At 41.9% G+C, this 17,538-nt stretch overlaps 1 protein-coding gene across 1 annotated transcript in view; it reads left to right on the top strand.

The window, feature by feature from the left end:
• Positions 1 to 17,538, top strand: part of RFX7 (regulatory factor X7) — a 54,391-nt gene that overhangs the window by 5,514 nt on the left and 31,339 nt on the right. The window lies entirely within an intron of this gene.

The following is a 17,538-nucleotide window of genomic DNA, read 5'->3' as shown; positions in this document are numbered from 1 at the left end:
ACAGGTGTACAGGCTGCACTCAAATCACTGAATATATATAACATCAGAAGTGTGTTTACCTTCTTTGAAAAAGTACTTTGAGCTCCTCATCTAAGAGATGCTGTGTAAAACTGCAAAAATTTCTTGTCACTAACCCAGTTTTCCCTGGCTGTATGGTTCCATTGTTTACAGGTGATGGTGAGACTTGCCTGTCTGGAATGCATTTCCTGATATGGTCAGATACATAGGAAAAAATTGAGATGTGGACCATATTTTAGTATAGTTCTTGATTATTTCAGGGAAGATCAGCCTTCCTTGGACAAAGCATTTAGCAGAATGTCATTCTCCATCACACTCTGCTTCCCCAAACAGATAGGAACAGAAAGTGGAATTTATTTCATTTGACTCTATCTATTTCTGTACACGTTGGTCAAGAAAGCTCCCTTATAGCTGTTGTGGAGAAAAATGCACTTCTGAGTTGAGGGCCATCTCCTAGGGAAGATGTTTTCATAAAACAATCCATCTGATCACTCAATGTGCCTATTTCTCTTTGACTGTAAACAAATTTTAAACTGTGTGCCAGGGTGTAACCATCTGTGGTGCAGATCTCTTCAAGTGGGCAAAATAAATCCTACACCATTTGTCACTTTTTTCAACTCAACTTCTTTTCCTGGAGGATGGCCATTCCATCCCCTCTGTGGGTTGTTTTGGAGATCTTCTATTCCCTTGAACGAGGTCCAGGTATACCCTTTATTGCTACACATTCCTGTATGGAGGAAACCCTTCTTTTGAGAGGAACCCCCCTGGAAGCATTCCTTCTCACCAAAGTGGCTTAAAAAAAAGCATTTACTATACTCTGCTGAAACGCATCCGCTTGCTATTGGGAAAGCCTTCCTTCATGCTGCAGACTGCCGGGAGTAGGCAGGTCAGTGGCACGCAGCAGTCAGTGCCAGATCGGCGTGGGAGGAGAAACAACTTTCCAAAACGGGGCATGGCCACCATGGTGGTGGAGTTTCTAGGTCAGCAGGTGTGGAAGCCAATTTGGTCTGCAGGCATTTTTACAAGGTTAGAAAATAAACCTGAATAAAATGAATGCTGACCTTTATGTAACCTTTTGAGAACGGCGTTGAGGTTTTATTGAATATCCTGGCTCCAAGTTGGATGGAATAGCTTTGCAGAAAAAAGATCTTTGTAAATCTGCTTTTAGGAAGAGTGGATTTTTCAGTCTTGCTCGTGGGTTTTGTTTGTCTTTGTTTCTTGAAACAATAGGATCTAATAAAGTATATGGAGGAAAACAATGTTCAAGTGATATAAAAGATTTGGCTAAGTTTTACTGCTGTTCATTTAAAATGCATAGGAGTACATTAAATTGTTGACTTCACAGCATCAAACATATGCAATTCCTTGTTTCATAAACATTTTACTCTCCACTGCCGGAGTTCCCCTTGTTGAAGCAAGTCAGATGGTGTGACATTGTGATTCAGAGCAGCATTTCTAATGAGTTCTTCATAAGCACAGATTTGCAGGACTGTCATATCAGGCCTCCATAGCTGGGTTGCTTGCCATTTGGGGCAGTTCTGTTTGATTTGCATGTGTCTGTATACCACTGGTGAGTAGGAATCCAAATATCTATCTGAAATTTGGATTTCAGATTTTCATCCTCAGGTTTTCTGGATGCCATCTAAATTCATCGGAAATAACACTGTAACTGGGTGAGATCACAGTACTGCTCAGGTTTAGGTGATCAGGTTTATACCGAAGCACTGATTAATCTTTTAATTAATTGAGGCTTGGGGTGGTTTTGTTAGTCTTTGTATGTGTACGTGCGCCTGTGTGTGTAGTTTTGAAAGCAGGGGTTGAACTTAATGTTTTTATACAGAACCCATAACTTATGTATGTTGCCTTCTCTTGTTACACCACTCTGCTGCTTGCCAAACAGAAGTATTTGGAGACGGTCCAGAGCTGCAAAATTCAGATCAGGATCCAAATTTGGATTTTTGGTTCAAGCCTTTCTAATATAACAAAGCCTCATATATAAATGAGGAACTCCTTATCTTTAAACTGCAAAGAGGAAATAGAGGTAGCTTTCTGGCTTGCCTCTGGAGCAGTCTAGGTAGAACGCTGGACTCTTATGTTTGAAAAGTTATCAGGAGATTCAAAAGGTAAATTGAATAGATGAAAATGCAGTGCTCTGTCACCCAGAAAGAGCCCAACCAGAAGGCCAGCACAAATTGGTACTTTCAAGCCAGTGAGAAGAACCCCCTAAATACATCTAAAAATTCTGAAAGCACTGAGCTGTTTTGTTGTGTTCCTGCAGATCTTTGGGAGTTTTGAGGATTTGGTTTTGTTTGTTCTAATGGAGTTAGGCAGTATCTCAAATTTAATGCTTTCTTGATTTAATGGAAAAAGGATTATCTGTCATCAAGTAGGATGCTTGTTATCGGCTGATGTGCCATCAACAGGCTTTCAGTAAACTGCCAAGTGTTTTCTGTTGTTGAATGTTTAATCATTAAGACAGTGGAAAAAAACATTAAAAACTTCCTGAATATTTTCCCTGTTGCTTGTTTTGAATGGCTTGTGGTTACTGCATGACATTGTACCAGTCAAAGGGTGGGGAGGCTGCGTTTTGCTGCAGGCAGAGCCAGGGATGGGGATGGTCTCTGTGTGTGGGACCTGCACCCTGGGGGTCCTGGTGGGTGGCAGACCTGCCAGGCTCTCCTTTTGGACCTGCACCCAATGAGTGGTCTAGTCTGTATCTGTTTGTTCCTCAGGCTATGTGAGCTGTTACATTTTTCTAACTGTAACCTCTGAACACACCACATGGTGTAGTGCGTGGTGGTTGCAGAGGTAGGGGATATGTCTGCAGACGTGGGTTTCTTGGGGTGTACCTAATCTCCTCCAGTGTGACAGGTCCTGCTTAGCTTTCCCCTGGAGGTGCCTTGGGATGGCATCATTTACCGATTGTCAGGTACTTCAAGTTTGGGAAGAAAATCTTGTTCCTGGGAAGAATTAATTTATTAAATGAGGCATATTTGTATCTCCCCCCGAGAGGAGATTTGTGGTTAAATGTCAAGATCTGTGATTTGTGCCTGTCTTTTTTGATGGATGGTCTCATAGGCATGGAGGCAATCTGTATTTCTTAGTCAGAGATTTCCTAAGTGCCATTATAAGGTTGTTGGGATTCCTGCCAGTGAAAAAGTTGGATTGCGCTGGACAGCAGGAATTACAGTTCATTATGTTGCCTATAAAGCAGTGAATTAAATTGTTTTTAAAGCTGTCAGCAATACAAACAGGCTGTTGGAATTTTCTCTTGGTACAAGGTTGCCTGGAAGTGTCTGCCTCTAGCATCCCTCGGACAAACAAGAATTAGCTTGTGAGCAAGTTGTGTTGGATAGTGTTGTGGGCAGTTTGTTCCGCTGCATTTTCCTCACCACCTTCTTGCCCTTGTTTAGAAAATACTTGGAGTAGTCTTTGTCACTTCAATGAAAAGTTTCTCTGGAAGAACATGCAGGTGGCAGATGCCATCCATGTCCCTGCTTGTGCCCTTGAGGGAGGCTCCCTTGCAGGACTGGTACCTTGCTGAAGTGAGCTGTGCTTGTTGGTACTTAAGCAGCATCATCTGCCTACAGCTACCATCTCCCACGTTAAGCTCAGATTCAGATGCTTTGTGCTTCTCAGCGTTTCTCAGTGAGGTAAACGACTGCTGCATGAGGATAGGAAAGTTGGTAGCTGCGGGTGAGGTGCCTGTGAGGCCTGCTGGCTGGTGTTCAGCCTTTGCCTGAAAGCTGTAGCGCCTTTTGCTGTGATGGGACTGTCTGAAGCAAAGGCTAAAAATCATTTTGAAATAGTCTTGCAGTAGTCAGAAACTGTGCCACAGGAACCTTTTATCCAAGCTCTGACAAAGTATGGTATTTCTTTCATTAAGGGTATAGAAAAACTTTGCCTATTTTCTTTATGGTTTGATTTTTTTTTTTTAAATATATTAAGCCTGTTAGCATTGTAAATGCTGAGCTGTTGGGGCCTACAGTTGCTATTAGTGGTCGTGTAAACTAAATAAATTAGTTGATATTTAAAAGGCAGTTGAATTACTGGCGGTAATCACAAGCTGCACACCTGGAACCACAGTTTGCTGAAGAGCTAAGCCAGCTTTTGGCTCCAGGAGCCTGCTCTGCAGAATTACCTTCATTATGTTTGATTCCAGTGGTATAGTTCAACGATTAACTCATTAAAAAGTTGAGAAATGAATTGGCAGCTGAGAGAAAAGTTATTTCCCTCTTCCATTCAACAAGTGAATGAAGTAGGATTGACAGATCTAGTTTTTAAAATAGGGAAAGGGATATTTTGAACAGAAACTATAAGTTGTATTTAACAACTAGAAATAGCTTAGAGTCAAATAAAAAAATCCCAAGTAATCAACAAATGTGCTGAAGATATAAGAAAAAGCAGTTTGTTTTTGTTGTTGTTTTTTGTTTGTTTGTTTTCTTTTTACAGCTGTTTGGAAATGCTGGTTTGTGTTTGTTTATTTACATTAGGCAAAAGTTTGTCTAAATGCAATTATAGTGAAATTTCAGTTAAAAATTAATCTTGTAAATTATCATTTTATCATGCAAAAAATGCTAAAATGCTGACCCTGAAGATTTGGTAACCTATATAATTAAGTCACTAATTGATGAAGATATTCAAGCAACTATCTCTTATTGATTACTTCTGAGTAGAAGCTAGGTGTCTGATTACCCTGTAGATATATACTTGAAAGTACACTATGATTAATCAATTTTCCTGGTTAATAATGGCTTAAAAAATAGTAATACTCTTGATCTTTCAGGCTGATAATAAAAATAAGGCACAAGATATTTTTTTTGTTCTGTTTAGTACCAATAAGTTTAAGCAGTCCCCATTTAGCTTTCTTTGCACGTATTCCCATGGGCTGCATCTTTTTCTTACTAAAAGCTTACTTCTCTTGGAGGGATTAAGAACATGAGTTTAATGTGCTGTAATGGTTTGTATGTTCAAGTTGGTGAAACCTGTAGCTTAATTGAAAAACAGAATTTAGATTGCCTGTACAGTGGCTCCTGTGTGGAAGCTCTCTCTGTGAACACTTAGACACATATGTATGTACTGGGATGTTGTCTGTCAATAGCTCCAGGTGTTCAGGGTGAAAATATTTATAATGGGTGTTTGCAGTGGAGAACCTAGTAATTCTTGTTTGTCACTTCACAGTGATTCTTATCACTTCAGAAAGGTTCTTAGTTACCACTGAATACTTTAAATATCAGTAGCTTTGTGGCAAATTAGGCCCAGTGTAGGATCAGGAGATATCTCAAGTGTGTTGCATTCTTCTGGAAGAGATGGTCCTTCCTAAATTCCTCAAACTCAGAAAGGTGAGCTGCAGTTTTGGCTTGATGAGTTCAGCAGCTTAGTAAGGGAGTGGCAAAGCAGCATATAGTTCACCTTGAAAATTGAAATCAGACTGTGTTAATAATCAGGAAAAGACGTTTTCATTCCCTTAATGCAGACATCTATTCTCCCACTGGCATGTTTACGCATGATGTGGTTCACAGGAATGAAAATCCAGACTGATCAATTCTGTAGTGCTCTTAGACAATGTCTCCTTCTGGAAGGACGCATCAGACAAGTAATTGTAGGTAACATTAGTGTGAGTCTTTTACAGAAGCAAAGTTCAGTAAATTGTTAGATGATGAAAGATGTTAGCCAGTTACGTGCTGCAGCCTACAGGTGAATTTCAACAGTGCGGTTATCTTAGTGAATATTGCTTTACTAGCTTTCTATCTACATCTGTCCTAAATCTAATTCTCTGGTGCTATGATTTTTGGAAAGTCAGAAATATAATGCAGCTTTTCTGCAATCTGTTCCAGATTTAATCAAGGACAGCCTTTTCTGTTTCAGACTATTTTACTAAGTTGTGGTGTAACTTTGCAGTTCCCTGGCGTGTATGAAATGGGCATATTATGAATAACTAATTCATGCAGGTGCTTGGCATATCGTCTTGATAGGGTGCTAAATTCAGTGACCTGTGTGGCTGTGGCTTCAGTGTTTTGTACTAGGACAGATCACATGCCCTCTGCTTTGTTTTTAAAATAAAACCATGACAATATGAAAACCTTAAAAATAGATATCAGAATGCTTATGGACAGTGCCATGCCTGCAAAGCAGGTAAGTTACTCGAGAAGAAAATGGCCAAGTTCTCAGTTTTTTGGGTCCAATCCCCCACTTGCCTACAGAAGTAGGATGAGGTGACAGAGCCAGGCATAGCACAGTCTGCCTTCAGTGAACTGGCTGCGTACATTGTCTTCTGCTCTGAGAAGACAGAGTACTGAACCCTAAAGTTGTGGGGTGTTAAGTACTGGTCAGATGCCTGCTGTTTGTAATTTCCATTCATAAATTAGAATTTAGAGGAAATAAATAATCTGATAGACTTGCTTGTTCATTCATCACAGCTGCAGAGGCAGCCTGGTAGTGGGTGGAGTGAAGGTGACTGAGTGAATGATGCTCATCTGCCCTACGCTTGTAGTTTATGCGATGCTGACAGCAGAGTTGTCTGTTCTGGCTGCTGTGGAGGCAGGCCTGTGTGTGTACAAGCCTGATGGATGCCTGAGCCCAAGAGCTAGTAAATGTAATCTTGGGTTAGAGCAAGCGGTCCTGCAGTGCAGGATCATCAAAGATGCTCATTTGACACAGTTAAGCTACCACCTAGGAGTGAGTGCAGTTTTGTTCAAACCCAGCTTTGTAGGGGCACACTGAAATAGATGCATGCAGGTACGAACTTCCGCGACTAACTTAATTAAATTTTGTACAGCTTTAATTTTAAGCAAGTGCACCTTACAGGTTTAGACAAGCTCTTGATTCTGCAAGTAAACTAAAGTTCACTTGAGTTGCAGGCTAGGGGAACTCAAACTTTCCAAACTAAATCCTTTGGAAGTGGAGTAGCATGCGCTTGTAACTTTTCTGAAGATTCTAGTTTAGGGATTAAAACCAATTTAAAATATGCCATTAAGATTTTTTTTTTTTTTCCCCAGAAACAGAGAGCAGAAAACTGATGGGTTATACTGCTTTAGTATTCAGTGAACTGACCTTTGAGGTAGGCAAGAGGCTACTGGATACTTGCAGCTTTTTAACTGTAGAGATCAGACAGTGTCTGTGCCTGGCATGGGTCAAAGCCAGTAAGCAGAGGTGACTGAGAAGAGCCTCAGGGTGCAGGTGCAAGTCTGAAGGATGGAGGCCTGAAAGAACCTGTGGCAGCTGAGCAAGGAGGAGGAATTTTGTGAGATGGGAGGTTGTATGGCTGTCACCATCAGGCAGCAGTGCCATGTTCATCCTGCATACATTCAGCTTATGAATTTTCACCTCTATAAAAAGTCACTAATGGGTGTAGGGTTACAGGATATGCCGATGAACAGTGTGGCACAGGTCAGGGAGAGAAGTTAGCTTTCCTGTGGTGGTGAAGCCATGCCCATTTAGAATGAAAGAAATGACCATTTTAGTTAGGCAAATGCTTGGAGAGTGCTTAAAGATACTCAGGGCATTACTCAGCACAGGGAAACCTAAGAGGTTGCGTGGATTGCATTCCCTGGGAGTTACCAAGGTCAGAACTCGGGTACAGGTTCCTCAAGTGGAAAAAAGGGTGCAGAGGAGCTGTGTGGGGGACAGCCATGAGAGGAAAGGGAGCAAGGATGGGGAATTCAGACATCCAGAGACTGGGACAGAAGCAGAGGTAATAGGATTTTGCAAGCAGTATTGGGAGGAGAGGGTTAGATAGAAGCTGGATTTGTTTGCAGGAAGACAGGCTGCTGCCTATGGGTGAGCTGTTCAATGTGGAGGGGAGAGATGGATGTCTGCGGCATAGAGAAGGGACAAAGCATGTGTTGGGGAAGCCTTGTGGGTTAAGCAGAAGCTCCCAGTGCAGCATCTGTGAAGGGCTCACCATCCCCACTGCAGCCCTTGAAATGCTTTTGTGTTTCCTAGTGTGTGCCAGGCCCCAGGTAGCACTGAGATGGTAGTATGGTGTGAATGCTGGGGCTCCTTTCCAGGCTGACAGCAGGACGCCTACAGCTGTTGGCCCTGCAGGTTTTGGAGAGGGGATGGCTCCATGGGATGTCTGAGTACTGGTTTGTTTTGGTGGGACTTGAGCAGCATGTGGGGCTCAGTGCTGGGCTTGACCGTGCTGGAGGGTTTGGTCCACTCTGCATGCTGGAGCTTGCTCATGGTAAAGCCTCAAAAGCGCTTGGATAGGACAGGGTTATGGCACTGCTAACCAGATGATACCTCCCTGGGTACCAAATGAATAGGGTAAGGAAGAAGTACAACCAGTAGCAAACCTGTTTGTTAAGAGAAAGTAACAGGGATAGCTGTGGGTCATGGAAGTGTCAAAGGAAATAATGAGAAATAATGAAGAAACAACACGCTTTTTATCAGCAGGCTTGTCTGCCATCCAGACACCTGCACCAGTGCTGGGAAATGCATATGGTAGGAAAGCATTGCTGTAGAGCTGCTAAGACTGGAAGCTTTTATATTGGATTCAGATGAGCTTTGTGTAACTATGTACTATAAATATAGCTCTATACAGATTTGTACATATGGGGATGTGTATTAAATGTAAGCAGAATGTAGAACCATTCCTATTTTCTTGTGCATATGAGTACTGTTTCATGTTGCTGTCAGCCATTTGTAGCCACTGTTTTTCAAGGGAAAGACAGCACAAGACCAGGTCTGTGCCCCGTGGCATGCTGTGATGTGCAGCGAGGCACTGTTATCGTCCTCCTCCTTGTCTTGGCTCTGCAGACATGGAAGTGAAACCATTTTGTGCATGTATGTTTTGCTGGTGTGCTTTTTTTTTGCCCCTATTTTTTTTTTTTTTCTAAGTGCTTCTAAGGAGTGTCATCCCTTGGGTTTCACTAGGCATCATTTCTTAGAACTGCGTGGGACAAAGGCTTGAGGAAAATCTCATCATACTTTATAGCATCTCCATTTCAGACCCCTTAGAAATATTAGCCTTAAGCAATAATGTTGTGATTAGGCTTCTGCTGACTATGGCTGAAAATACCACAGCAAATCTTTTAGCTATCTATGGACAGAATTCAGAAGCAGTCAAAGACTGGTTTGTTTTTTCATAATTAGTTTTAAAACCAGGAGCCTTTGTTGTGAAATATGTGAACTGCTGTGATAGAACATTTGCCCTTTAGCCGCAAACCTGCCTATTTGGCGACTGTATCCATTCTTTCCGCTTTTAGTGTGACATACTTTAAGTTAAGTTTCTACTTTTGAGCAGTCTTTTTTCATGTTGCTTTCTCGAGATCACCCTGTGCTTTTTCCGTTTAGCCTTTCTAGGCAGTTGATCCTTGCAGACTGATCTTAGAACAATGCCCTGCAGTGCCTCATGTAAATTGTTAGTAATAAATATAGGATGTATCTCCTCTGAAATCATACTACATTTCCACATAATGTACAGAGGGCATCGCATCCTTGGAATAGAGAGTCCTGGCTGAATATAACAATACACACTGATTTTAATTCAGAGCAGTGCTGAAAGAACTAGGGTGAGAGCTGTGTAAAAGCATTTTCTTTGTCTCTTCTAAGAGTTCATTAAAGTAACTTGTGGCAAAATACTGTATTCATATAAATGTAAAAAAACCCCTAGGAACTTCAATGACTGCCTTGTTGCTGGAATAGAGCACCTGGCAATGTATGGTTGTTGCAAGTTCTTCCCAGTTATTTTAAGGATTGTGAAACAAGCCTTTAATGTTGAATGCAGCTAAATTTCTTCAGAAAGCTAAAAGATGTTTATAGACCTAAATTTTAGACGTAGGTATTAGTGTGCTGGCTAATTATTTCTTGGCAGTTCGTTACAATGCGCTACATTTGAGACTTGGGTGTTTCATTAGCAGCCTTATCTGCTGCCTTTGTTCAGCTGTTTGTATAGTTGACATTATTTAATACTCATAAAATCATCATAGTGTCAGAAATGGTGAAGGGATTAAATTTTTATCATATATGAAATATTTTAATTGCATTTATTTTAGTAACAAGTGTTGAAGTCATGTGTTTGACCAATTTTAACCTGCACTATCTTAAAATCTTGTGGCATGCTGAACTACTTTTTTCATCACTGTGATGCAGCATTGCTCCTTGAGTCTGATGGAAAACCGGTCTGGCTTATTCTCTTCAGCGAGTGGAAGGAGGTAGATTAAGTTACAGGGAAGATGAAATGGTTACAGCTCGCCCTTGTTGCACTCTCTTACTGGCTTGCTGTGCTTGTTTCTTCCTTATTTTGCTGAGAATAGTGGTTTGACTTAGATTGAGGAGGAGTCTGCCTTCAAGCTGAAAGAGCCAATATTTAGAAATTGGTGGATACTTGCTTTATTTACTTTTTGAGGCCTGAGAGTTGGATGCTTTTCCATATTTCCAGTGGACACAACTCCAGTAATTTTTATCCTTTAGGGAAATATACTTCATGTGCTTCCAAGGTACAATGATGGTCCCTCTGGTTTTTATCTGGAGTAAGAATATATCTACATTAGAATATTGGAAGATTTAATTTGTCTCATATTAAATGTTTTGCTTCTCTTTGCTTGTGTTTGTGCTAGGTTCAAGTGCCTTGTCTCTGAGGCATGATATTGGATTATCCCCAGGGGGGAGAGAGGTGCAGGCAGGGAGAGAGCCCCTAGGTGGCATCAGAAGCCACCTGATTTTTGGCTCCTGCATGCCAGGGGTGAGAGGTGCTGATGGGAGGGGAGTCCTGCGCTCTGGGCTGCCAGGGTTGTCTTGGGGATGTGCCTGGCTTGGGTGTGCTTTCCTTTCTTTGTGCTAGCAAAAGCTCTTACTCCATTAGCTGAGCAGTATATATAGTTGTCATTTAGCTAATTCAAACATGTTTCAACCTTTTGCGGCTCTGCTTTCTAAATATTTAATTGAAATGCTTTTACAGCCATTTTACTTCTTTATCAATGTGAGCCAAGCCAGACAATGTAACATGGCATATGTTAAGATGTTAATTGAGTAGCAGCACACATAGGCGGCTGTTTCATAATTTTCTCCTTAGATGATCCTTGGCTCCAGTTTAACATTTCTTTGTGCTTCTGAATGGAAGGTTATATACAGATATATTTAGAGCTGTTAGACTAAGAAAGAGAAGCATTAATTCAGCAAGATTAAGGATTAAAGGCTGAATCCTGCAGGCACCGCTGGGACACAGTGCTTGTCATGGTAAGGGTGTGATAATAGTACCTTTCTGATTGTACCACTTACTGTAATAGGGTTGGTAATCCTTTTATTGAGTGGTTCCTCACAGCATGCAGAGTAAATAGATTTTTTTTTTTTTTTTTTTTTTTAAAGTCACCTGATGTTGACAGTGTCATGGAAGATAGATTGAAATTTTACAAAAAGATGTCTGGTCAGTTTAAAAATGGCCCTCTCTATTTTAGCATGGCTTTCAGAAAGCTGACTGTGCCAAAATAGTCACTCTTGTTATTTACTAGTGGAGTCTAACTTGGGTTTCTTGGGAGTTAACTGGGTTTTTGCAAGAAGCAGAGAGGCAGCAGGACACTGCACAGGAAAAAGAGCTCCTCGGTGCTATCAGCACCCAAATACCTCCCGTGCCTGGGAGTTAATAGGCCTGGCAAATGCTGCTTGTGTGGTATTGCTTCCTATAGAAGCAGCCTTTCAAGACTACCTGTAGACCCTGTTGTTAAATAGTTTGACAAACAACCTTCAGAGATTGTATGGAGGAATGACTGATGCAGTGGGAGATGAAGGTTTGTCAGACCTGAGGAATTTTTAAAACGCCAAAACAATTTTTCCTTGGCTGACAGCTCTAACCGCTGTCTTGGGTACCCTTTTCATACAGAAGACTTGTTTTCAGATATCTGATTAAAAATATTGGGGCAGAAGTGTGTTGCCAAACAGCATTAGGATTGTATGTGTGGGCTATGAGTGGAGCCGTTGGGAGGGTTTCCAGTGGCCCTGAATAGCCCCTGCTCCTGGTCCTCTGCCGGAGCTGGGCTGAGTTGTTGCTGGTTTTGTGCTGAACTCTCAAGAGAAAAAACTTAGAGGCTTTTTGGTTTGGTTTTATTTTTCTCCTTCTGCAAAGGAAGCTTATTTTAGAACTTTATAAGCCTCCTCTTTGTTAGTTGTCTGAGAGGGTAGATGCTTTACTGTCTGTGATAGTAACTAGTTAACAGTGCTGATGATAAGTAACTATACACTGGGTTTTTCCTTTCCAGTTGCAACTTTTCTTACTGAGTTCTGTATATGCTGTAATAATGTAACATAATGCATGAGTACTGGAAACTGGGAGCCCTGCAATGGGGAACCCTTGCTATCCAGTCAGGAGTTGTATCCTGTCTTCGTGATGTATGGCATAGCTATTAGCAGCGATGGAAAGTGGTTCATTTTCATAAATTACATTAGGGTTTGGCAGAAATACTGTTTTCCTTAGGCTGTCCAAAATGTACCAAACATACCAAACCCGGCTACAGAGGCTGTTTTCAGGAGGGCGTTCCATTTTTCTGCAAATATTTGCAGTCTTGGGTTGAAGGGAATACAGAGTATCTGTGGCAACTTCGCTGGTGGCTTGATACTTAAAATGAAGAAATCACTCTGGGCTTTCTGGGTTTCACCACCTAATCAAACCATTATGATATTGTGCACAATAAATTGTGGCTCCACTTGTCCCCTGAATTTTGCTGAACTGGACTTGTTGCTCTTATTGACATCTTCACCCATTTGAGGGTTGAGTCCACTGCTAGTGCCTGAAGGATGAGAACTGTGTCCCGTGTGATTTTGTGGCTGGGAGGTGCCCTGCCTGAGCAGAACTGCAGTGTCCCAGAGGTGCTGCTGTCCCACTCCTGCCGGGGACACACCTGCAAGCCCCTTCACCAGCATCCTTCTCCTCTGCACAGTGTGTCCCAGGACAGGAGTTGTGCTGCAGCGGGTGGGTGTCCTGCATGTGCACGTGCTCCCCCAACATTTGTTGCGCTGCCAGCTTTCATAGGGAGTGAGGGATCTGCAGGTGGAAAGCTGGTTAGTTTCAGTGGCTATGCAGGCTTTGCGAAGGCTTAGAGTTAACTAGGCAGTAGCTAATAAGTTCAAGGGGTTTGGTTTTGGTTTTGTTTTGTTTTTTTCACCCCTCCCAACCACCTTCTTTCTGGTCTCACAGGCACAAGGCTTCTCATATCCCTTGTGGTTATATGGCTTCTACTATTTGCAGCATTAAGGAAATACTCTGTGTGCTCAGAGGAACTGAATTCTGCCACCTCTTGTAATATGATAGTCCTATATTGTTCAGCTACCTATTCCTGAAAGTAAAGTATTGCTTAATTAGAGGAAGTTTGGCAGTATCTGGTTTATGCAACTTTGAAAAAAATAACATCTCCTTGCCTTCTCCGCTTGCTTTTTTCTCTCCACCTCTCCCTTAGTGCAAAGTAAACCCAGCTGCACACCTGGGGAGAGAACACACTCCTCATTCTGTCCATGCCAAGTCAGGGCTGTTAAACGCGGCTGTTTTGAGTAGAAATACATAAATAGGTCAGGGAAAGTAGACATGCATACTTTGGCATAAGATAGAAGAGCAGTTTGAGGAAATGCTTCAGTCTGATTTCCCCACTCCCCATCCTCCCCAAGATACTTTCAGGAGTTTGTCAACGTGGCTTCAGCATTTAGGAGCTTAAATTACTGCAGCCTTTGAAAGTTACCTTCAAGATTCTCTCAAAGGTCTTGGGCCTAAAGGTTAAGTCAAAAGCTGTGGCTGTTAAGATGGGCTGGAGACTTTCTAGTAAGGCTTTCCACTGCAGACTCAGAGCAGCCAACATGCATTCCCTGGGAGGAGGACGTAGGACTGGAGGTCTCCATGATACACTGCAGCTTTTGCAGGGAGCCACCCTGCTATGCTTTGCTAAACCATAGGCTAATAACCCCCTTTTCTTGGATGTTTTACTAGATAGTAGAGGCCAGGCTCTTGTTTTTGTGTGGCTGATGGTAGTTCTTCAGAGGTGAGCATGTTGATCCAGACTGGTGGTGTTTGGGGCAGAGCTGACATTTTTGAGGAGCATTGCTGTAGACAGTAGAACAGGACTTTCAATCTGCATGGTGGTATCCACTGAGTAAAAGTTTCATCATTGGTGATAGTGTCAGTGATTTTTTTTAAAATATTTTTTTGTTAATTTTTGATACATAGTTTTATATTCCCAGGTTCTTGTGGTGGGTCAGTATCTTGTGCAAGCTGGTAAATCCAAGGCAGCTGTAAAAGCAGCCACCTTTGTTATCACTTGTAAGAGACAGCTATGACCAGAATCAGAAAAGGTACCTTCTTGTTCTGGATGAAAACGCTTGAAGTAGCCTGAATTAAGTTTTAGATCAAGTAAGTGTATTATTTTAACTTCAGGGAAACCATCAGCATGAAGAGCTACGGAAGAGAGTAATGTTAGCTGGGCTTCTAGGTGGGGGGTGAGTCATAGTGAGCCCCCAGGAGCAGCTCTCCAGGAGGAGCAATGCTGGCTGTTGGCTTACTGTATGGTTTCTAAGTTTAGTTTTCTAATGAGCTCAGGTCCCTAATAGATTCAAACGGTTATTTTCATTAGTGAGAACATCTATCACTCCCGCTGGTCTCCTGCAGCTGTTCCTAGACATGTAGAAAAGCATGTGGGTAGCAGCCTCCAAACATTAGAAATGGCTCTTTGTAGGGCCTGATTCAGCCTTGCTCTTGGTGTTTCTGGTTGCAGTTACTGTAATTGCAGTAATTAGGTAAAGGCTGTATCTGACAGACAGAAGCAGACTTATTTATTTGCAAATGACATTTCAGCTTTCAAAATATGTCTCCTTAGTGAGGGGAAGAAGGGTGAAATAAACAGAAGTGGCAAATATATTGTAACTGGGATGGCTGTTCCTTTGCCACCTTTGTCACTTGTCCTTTTATCTCCTGATGCAATGGAGATGTGTCCTGCAGCATCACCAGACGGGGCCTTTCTGTGCAGTGTTCAGGACCATGAGAAGGTCACTGTCCTAGCACCTTCCCAGGCAAAAGGATGGTTCCTCAGGGTTGAAGTTGCTTGACCTCAACATGGATCAACTCCACTGGAGGGTAAATAAGAAGCATTTATGTCATTAGGTACAGGCTTTATAGAATCAGGCTATGTTAACCTGTGCCCTGGTTAGGATGAAAGAAGCCTCAGCTTACTACTAACGATTTTAGTGATGCCCTCCCAGTATACTATGGAGCAGGAGATGGGAAAAAATTACTGTTGACATAGACATCATGCTTATCCCTGTTGAAGCCGTAGGACCTCTGACCTTTAAAATGTCACAACATCTGCTTGCAGATTGGAGGACATGAACTTGGCTATCCTTTTTGTGCCACCGGTTGATGAAAAGGAAACATAGAGAAACTGTATTTGCTGGCCTTATTATTGCTCTTCTGCTGCAGCTTCTCAGCACTGTTGATTGGTGCTGTAGGAGCAGAGGTCACAACTGGAAGAGCCTGAACTAAATTTGAGAGTTTACATTTACTGACTCAGACTGATATTTGGGGATGAAAGGACAGCTTTAGGGATCTCCTGCCCAGCTGCCTCCTGGCAACTTGCCTCTTTCTCTTTGCAAGAAGAAAATATTAATGCAAATGGTCATGCTTATGTACAGTTTGGCAGAACCTAGCAGGATGGTAAACAGTGCTAGCTGAAGCATGTTCTCCTGGAAAGCAAGTCTGTAGAGTAGAGGCTGTATTTGGACTGAATTTGATCTGCCTCTACCCTGCATCCCCTAATCTTTCATGCTTCTTTTCTGCATTAAGCTGTCAAGTGAAGCCGTAGAAAAGGTTTAGGTATAAAAAGGGGCACATATGCCTGAGCCCTGTTGTCTGCTGCCGCAAGTGCTGTTTTATAGGAGAGGCTGTGGATCTGTAGCAACACAGGAATTGTGAGACCCTGGTAGGAGCAGGAGGTGGTGTCCAGGGTACAGGAGGTGCTGCTGGAGCAGCCGTCTGTCAGCATGCCTCGGTCAGCTTTGGGTCAGATGCAGTGATAACTTTTAGCAGCAGCATCAGGTTTCCATGCTTGCTGTCCTTTGACTTTTCTAGTAAGGTGGTGGTTTTTGAAGAGTGAGATGACCCTTCTTCAGTTACCACAGTAGATGTGAGCATCTTTCCTAAGGCAAGGAAAAGCTCCCATTTTACTGTCCTTAGCATTCCCTGTTCTCACAAATCTGCAGCAGCTCTGCTTTACATTCTTCTTGATGTTCCTTAGTGTCCACTGTCCTCATTGTCTTCTCCATCACAAAGTCAGCTGAAGTGGATGTCTGTGGACTTCTGTGTCTGTGTCCACTTCTGTGGACTTGTCATATATTCTTCCCTGTTTAATTTTTTTATTGTATTCTGTTGCTGTAGCATATGCAGTTCTTGTATGGGAAGGGGCATCAGTAGTAGCAGCTCCTATGGAACAGATTTTTAGACCATCTGATTTCAAAATGAGGTGTTCTAACAATCAGGACAACCAAGCTCCTGCCTTTTGAAGCATCTGATGCAACAGTAGATGTTGGTTCAGTAGCTTTGGTTCCTGTCACCACCAGACACTAGAGCTGTTTGTTTTGCCTGTTTATTACTTACAATTTTAGTATACCTTGCTTGGTATACAGATACCTTACTTGGTCTTTCTTTGTATGTACAGGTGGCACCTGTACAAAAGTGAAGTAACTGGAAATGAGATGTTTTATTGTGCCAACAGTAGATTGAATTGTGTTTTTTTTTCTACTAGGAAAATAATTACTCCCTGAACTCCAAAAGACATTGTTTAGTGCTTGTTCAGTAGGTGTCCAGCAGTAAAGACTATTGTTTTTTGCATGTTAAAGCTCCTGCTCCTATTCAGTGCAATGATAAAATGCCTTTAACTAATGCAGTCAGACTGAGCATGTGAAATACAGCACCCTTAAACACAAAAGCTGCTTATGGGTGTGTTTATATGAAGTATAATAAGTTCCATACTGTTTGCACTCCTTGGCACATGTACTGAGGTCATTTATGGCATACTTTAATTCAGTCCCCACCCAATGTCATCTTAGTAAGCCAGCAGGGAAGTAGTGAGACTAACATGGAAAACTCTTGAGTCGCTACTGGGATACCAGTTGTCTGCTTTGTAGAAGCTCTTTGGAAAGCTAGAAATAAATGCCTTGAAGTGATGGGATTTAATGAAGCGTGGGGAGGGAGGAAGTGTTAATTGTGTTTACAGATGAACAAGTAAAATGCATCTGAATTGCAGAAGAGCTTACAATAGAAGTAGTGACATCCATTCTGGCTGCTTTGCTACTTGGGATACTAGTTCCCAGTTGCAATGATATTTCATTAAAAAAAAATACAGTTCCTACACAAAAGAGCAAAACAGCAAGAATTCTAACAAATGTTGTTTGAGGTGAGTTTCTACAAAAAAATAGCCGGGCTCCCATAGACTAGCAAGGTATTTCAGAGCAGGAGGTTAAGCTTGTAGTACAGTGTTAGAAATTCTAATATGTAATATTTTTGTTGTTGCTCTTTAGATTAATTCAAGATTTCTGTTCTCTCTTTCT

This window comes from Tyto alba, unplaced genomic scaffold (genome assembly GCF_018691265.1).
Source record: "Tyto alba isolate M040663 unplaced genomic scaffold, T.alba_DEE_v4.0 Super-Scaffold_41, whole genome shotgun sequence".
In the NCBI taxonomy this organism is placed as follows: domain Eukaryota; kingdom Metazoa; phylum Chordata; class Aves; order Strigiformes; family Tytonidae; genus Tyto; species Tyto alba.
This window is presented reverse-complemented; position numbering and strand designations above follow the sequence as displayed.